Source organism: Anas platyrhynchos, chromosome 13, assembly GCF_047663525.1.
Source record: "Anas platyrhynchos isolate ZD024472 breed Pekin duck chromosome 13, IASCAAS_PekinDuck_T2T, whole genome shotgun sequence".
NCBI classification, from domain to species: Eukaryota; Metazoa; Chordata; class Aves; order Anseriformes; family Anatidae; genus Anas; species Anas platyrhynchos.
Genome location: NC_092599.1, coordinates 3,348,166 through 3,354,446, shown reverse-complemented (window position 1 = coordinate 3,354,446; position 6,281 = coordinate 3,348,166). Strand labels below are relative to the sequence as shown.

The 6,281-nt window shown below is 42.5% G+C and overlaps 1 protein-coding gene across 3 annotated transcripts in view; it reads left to right on the top strand.

The window, feature by feature from the left end:
* Positions 1-5,963: 5,963 nt before the first annotated feature.
* The window catches only part of CHL1 (cell adhesion molecule L1 like), a 126,336-nt gene continuing 126,018 nt past the window's right edge, over positions 5,964-6,281 (top strand). For all 3 annotated transcript variants that reach the window (XM_038185989.2, XM_038185986.2, XM_038185981.2), the window contains exon 1: positions 5,964-6,119. The gene's annotated coding sequence lies outside the window, so the exon portion shown is untranslated. The remainder of the gene's footprint in view (positions 6,120-6,281) is intronic.

Sequence of the window (6,281 nt, the reverse complement as noted above, 5' to 3'; positions counted from 1 at the left end):
TTTAAAAGAAGATTTCAACTGGTGAACAAGCTATTGCCTTCCTGTTTGCATTATAATTTTGTACAACTGCTTCTAACTGCACAAAAATATTGTTTTAATAAACAGGTATGTGTATGCTGTTGTTTCCTAAGCCTTCTGTTCTTCATATAACTTTGTCTGTTAGGATTTGAATGCAGTCTGAAATGTAATTGGAAAATGTGTATTATACCATGTAGTATTTAGAAGCAAATTGTCTGGACTGGAACTGCTGATGTAGGTGACCTATCGAATACCCTGCAACCCAACAGTCAGATTAAATTGGTTAAGGAATGCAGGGATCACCAAATGGTTCAGCAACAACTCATCTAGCGTTTTGATTTTCATTTGGACTGTAATGCGGGGTTGTTTTAATAAAAACAGTGCACTATATAGACATAAAAAACAGAAGAATATAAATGACAGCATTATCCAAGACCACTGTTTGTCCATGTCTTAGGAGATCAATTTCATTTCTTCTTTTCTCATAAAAACCAAGGTGTCCCCTTCCCCCCCTCACCCTCCATCACTTTGTTTTTCTGTCTGCAGAAGCTGGGCAGGGGATCCCTGGTAATTCTGAATTAGGTGCTTACTCTCACAACTGTGCCTTTGCGTAGTTTGAAGTGTAGCTATAATAATTCTGTAAACGTCACCTGTTATTATAACCCAAATCTGTTTGATTCAGTAGAAAAACATGGACATACTATTTATTTAAAATATATATTTTCATTTTTGCATAGGGAAGTAAAAATGACCATGTTATATTATATCAGTGTAGGGTTCTGACAGTAGACATTATGTGCAAATTATACCTGGTAACTATGACAGAAAGACAAAAAAAAAAAAAAAAAAGGAAATTTTATTCAGTGGTTAGTGAATAGTGGGTGTCATCTACATCACTGAATAAAGATAAGACTACATTCATGGGTTAACCATGCAGAGGCTTTGTTCTGCACATCCCACCTCCATGCCAGGCAAGAATAAGAACAACTGTGGAGAGCTTGTTGCTGACATTTTGTCCGGTTTCTAGCAGTTATTGTTCAGGAAATAGCAAATCTTTATCCCTAGGCCTCTAATCTCTTACACAAATGAATGAGATCAATGCCATTGTCCTGACATGAGTCATGATTCCATTTCTCTGAATATTGTGGCTTGTTCTTTCTGGGATTAGTGCCAGTTCTGCTCAGAGACCAAAGATACATTTTCAGATAGCATTTTTTTGTGAGCATGGTACCTGTTTTTCTTTGTGAGTGAGCTCGTCCCATCGATGGGTGACTGGCCATGGATCTGTTTGCTGTTTGGGCACAGCTGTTCTGTTCAGACCTAAGTTCTGCAGTTTCATCCTAGAAACTTGTGCACGTCAACCAGGTAATTGGGCAGGCCTTCAAGGAGAAAGGTGTCTGGGGTGGAGTGGCCAAGTAGGCTGGCGTGTCAGAGCTGTGCTTTGAATACATGCACTTTCCTGAAAGCCGCGTGAAGGAAGAAGTGTTGTATCTGGAACTGCACAGTGCAAAACAGAAACAAACCAACCAAACCAACCCACACCTAAAACCCAGAATAGGAAAGGTCTCACTTAACAAGCAATGACATTAAAGGTAATAAATTGCCAAGTTTCATTCACAAAGAAGCTTTCTGGACAACTCCTAGGACCTTTAGTGAACGTCTCAAGAAAAAAAGCATGAAGAATTGATTGTGGCACCACTGAAGCCCAGCCTTTCTTCCTCATAAAACCCTAACCATGGTGAGGCTCAGTTCTGCTCCAAGTTGGGCCCAGGGAATCTTGAATTAGTTTCTGCTTGTTTAAATGTATACAAATCCCCTTCTCCAGGCTTCCCTTCATCCACTCTCACCTCTGTTTTACAAAGAAACAAAACTATGGTGCTTTTTTTTTTTCCTCCTTTTTTTTTAATGGAAATGCATGGTTGTCTCCAAAAGATGTTCTTACAAATTGACCATTGGATGTGCGTGGTGTGCTATGAATTGAAACCAACCAGTAGGACGGTTTTCATCCTTAGCTTTGGATCTGACCCTGACTATGGAAGAACCTACTGCCTAACTTGGGTCTTTAAGATTCATTCCAATATTCTTGTTCCGTAGTAGTGTGTGTGTGTTGTTTTGGATCTAAACCTTACTGTTTTCTATCAAAAGAAATGTTGGAAGCTAAGTGGAAATGAAGAACCAAACACTGAATTTGGCCCTAAGTGCTTGCAAAGCAGATAGGTATACAGGCAGCTCAATGTATCTTGGTGTTGTATGTGTTATTACAGATTAGATCAATTGTCTAGCTATGGTAGCAAACACTTCCCTTGTAATGCACTTAGTCAGTTGTGAAATCATGTACTCAGTAGTAGGGAAAAAAAAAAAAGAAAAACCTCCATAGCCCCTCCAAGCAATCAATTTATGCCCTGAAGCATGAGATTTGATTACCATTGTTATTATCTTAGCTTGCATAGTTACAAATGTTATTAGCAGTCATAAAATTATCCAGCCTTTAAAAAAAATTATATTAAAAAAAAAATAATCCTAACATTTCACTCCAGGTTCTTCAAAGCCTGCATTCTTGGGATTACTTCTAACTGTGAAAAGTGGTATTTCCTTTTATTCATTTTAAATTTGCTGTCCTTTGATCACGTGGATTTTTCCTGTATTCTCATTATGAAGGAAAAGCTTAGCATTTTCTAGCACATCTGTAGCTTCTTTGCTCTGGTCAAGACCCATCTAACTTTCAACATTTCAAAGCTGAGTGTTGTTGATGTATTCTCAGGTATGTGTTTAATAAACCATTAGTGTCATGTGAATCACCCTGTCTCATCTACGTTTTTCTCCCTACAGTTAAAATCCTTCCCTCTCAACTTTTAATTTCTAATGCAGCTTTACGCTTCTCAATATACATTTAGCTGATATAATTTAAATATTATAAATATTCCAAAGTTAATGAAATTCCTGTGAAACGTTGCAGCAGGACAAAACAAATTTTTATATGGAAAAACTATCAGTTGGCATGATGTCAATTATATCAATTATATAATATTTGTCCAGGACCAGACCTGACTCCCAGAAATAGATCCCTCTTTAAAATAAATAAATCAATCAAAGAATAGCTCTTGCTATTCAAGTATATTCACATTTTTGCATATCTAACTGTTCAAAAAAATGACATCATCTCTATTAACAAGCTGTGGCAGTGGGATAGGTTCTGTCAATTACAAGCAAAATGAGTTTTCAATAAAGAAAATCTGTTCTTTTGTCCCAAACATTTTGTGTATCTCAAATGGCATTTAGAATAAAATTGGAAAAATCTCCCATTGGACTTTGGAACTGATTTTCACATGGTAGGTGTTTCCTGTGGGAGTATGTCCAGTGAACCAGGGAACAAGCTGAAGTTGAAATAGGTACAAAAACACCCGCTATTGCTTCTTATTTCTTTAGACAATTCCTGAGATAAATATTCCGAGCTTTCTTCTCAGAGTTGATATGAGACAATATTAGGCATTTAACTTGTGTTTTAAATATGCAAACAATATCAGCCTGGAGAGATTAAATGGCTTTTTTCCACTGTTTCTAGCAGTGTTTCTCTCATTCTCACAGCAAGTAGCGAGAATGATGAAAAGGCTCCTTGATTTTCCACTGGAAAACCCCAGATAAAGAGCAGTTCTGTAGAGACATGGTCACAACCAAACTGTGCTTCTCTGTCTTTATTTTTGTGCAGTGGTGACTTAAGTGCTATAACATTTGTCCTGTTTCATTAACCAGGGAAATCTGAATGGATTATGTCTATTTACACTTAAAGCAAACCGTAGTCTTGGAGATAGATGTGAATGGTGCCATGGCTGGTTATGAACATGGACACACTTCATTTTCCAAGTCTGGAGCAGCTTTTGGTGAGCTGACGTACTTTGACTTTCCCATCAGTTAACTTCCTAGCAGAAGGAGAACTTTCTGCATGATTCTGTGTCGAAAAATGAAAAGCAGGTAATGGTTTGCATATTGCAGGCTGGAACCTGGAAACGTGGGAAGATCTTGGTGAAATCATGTTGCCAGAGAGGACCTGAAAGCTGGGCCAACTCCTTAGGGAAGTGAAAGTCTCAGTGGTCACAGCATTTTGCAATCCCAGCTTGTTTCTGTTTGCATGAGAGCGTATCCGAGGGGTGGGTATGGCAACGTAGGTACGGGCAGTGCAGGGAGTTGACTTTGGCAGCAGTCCTGCCTCCAGCAGGCACTGGAGGTAATTAGATTGTTGTCTCTCTTCTTTGTGGCAGAGCCCTGCAAAAAGCAACCTGGAAACTCCTGGGGCTGCTAAAGCATCCGGGGAGGAGGGTGCTGTTGGCCAGGAGTGGGGAAGAGCCCTCGTTCCCACTTTTTGTCCTCTAGGCAATGTCAGGAGGGATGATGGCAGCTCCCCCTGCTCCCTGAGCATCTCCGCTACCTCTGCTCCCAGGGGAGCAGGCACACAGCTTCCCCCTGCCTTGGCACACATGGAGTTTTGCCAGCCCTTCAGCAAATCTCCAGTCACCTCTGAACTGCCTCGATATCTGACGGGCATGTTTCTGCAGGGTCAAATGGCTTTCCAGTGCATTGGCAGCCCTGACACAGCCGAGACATTCCTTCACAGCTGCCTCCTTTCCCATTTATTTTCAGAGGTTTCCGCTGCACGGGGGCACAGCCCTGTTGCTTAGCTGTTGGTTGCTTTGGAAAGCAATGTGCTGTAAATATAGCGTTTTACTGTCTGTGGACTAAACAGTAAGTCAATTCAGGATTTGGATATGAGAGCTGGATTCAAAGGGAAAACTCCCATTTCCTTACATGTGCTTTGGGCTTGGCCTCAGCTGTGCATGAATCCAAGTGCTCCACAACAGAGCTCTCCAGGCAAATACAGCATGGTTTCCTTATGAAGTAGAAGCTTTTCTCCATACGTTTGGTCAGAAGTTAGGCATTTATATAGGCACAAGTTGAGTTAAGTGTAGTTTAATATGAAAATTTTATCTATGAATTGACTGACTTTGCATGACTAAAATATCAAGCATAACATTGCTTGAACAGGTTTGCATTTGCTTCCTTAGCACAGAATATTAAATTATTCTATTTTTCCCTCCTTGCTTTCAGATTTTCTCTTTTACAACCACCTTCAGTTTATAATACCTTTCATTGATTTTGATTACTAACTTCCTGTCCAAAAAGTAAGCTCACCCACCTAAGTCTGCTGGAGACGAACATCAGTTTGCCCACAAATTGTAAGTGCTACTGTCCAAAAAATCTTTAACCCAAATGATAATAATCCCCACGAGTGTTAGCTGTGATTCGGTAGGGTGGTTTTACGGTTTAATGTCCGTGAATGCTTCTTTATGATTATTGTTCATCGTATTAGACAAAGCTCAGAGAAAAGGAAAAAACCTCAAAGGTCAGCAGTGAGACAGAAAATTGCCGGAGAAGTCCGAGTCCTGGCGGAAATGATTGTGTCTGACCCTCAGCACCTCCAGGCAGCATCTCTGGCCGGAGTGCTTAAAGCATGACTGGCACCTTTGTGAGGTCGGCCCTCACCATGCACTCACAAATTTAGCCCGTGCAACAAAGGGGTTACAGAAGCAAACCATGCAGGCAGAAAGTCCGACTGTTCAAGCGCACACAAAACTGATCTCTTATTGTGGCTGTTGTGCTGTAGAGAACGTCCAGCAAAGAGTAAAAGGGACGTTAGCAAAAAATAAGGAAAAGATATTTTCAAAGGTTTGAACATGTAAAGGATGAGGTGTTGCAATGATGAATGCGTGGGGCTTGGGGGAAAGGAGAGCGCAGAGGTGGACAGGGAGGATGGGGACCATCCCCATCCAAGGTTTTCTGATTCTGCTCCCTTCCCTCTGAAAGCAAAGCCACTTGTGTGCCCCGAGAGGAGGGAAAATGTGTGTGGGGGGGAGGCTCGGCTGGATCCCTGGCCGCGCCTACACTTCTTGCACCGCATTTGGAGCCGCAGAGGGGTCGTGCGGGGGAACTCGCCCCCGTTAGCCACGTTGCCATCCTCTCTCGCCCTCGCCCCCCGGCACCCCAGGTGCCGCCAGGGGCGGAGGCGCCGCTGGCTCCCGGCTCTCGCCGAGGGGCGTCGGATACGGCAGGTGGGAGCGGGACGGGGACAGGGACGGGGACAAGGACAGCGGCAGGGAGCGGGGCAGGGGCGGCTCGGCCCCGGGGGAGGTGGGCAGCGGTTTGGGGAGGTGCGGGGCTCGTTGCCATGGCTCCCTGCAAGCGCAGCCGGAGGAGATACTGATGCCAGTCAC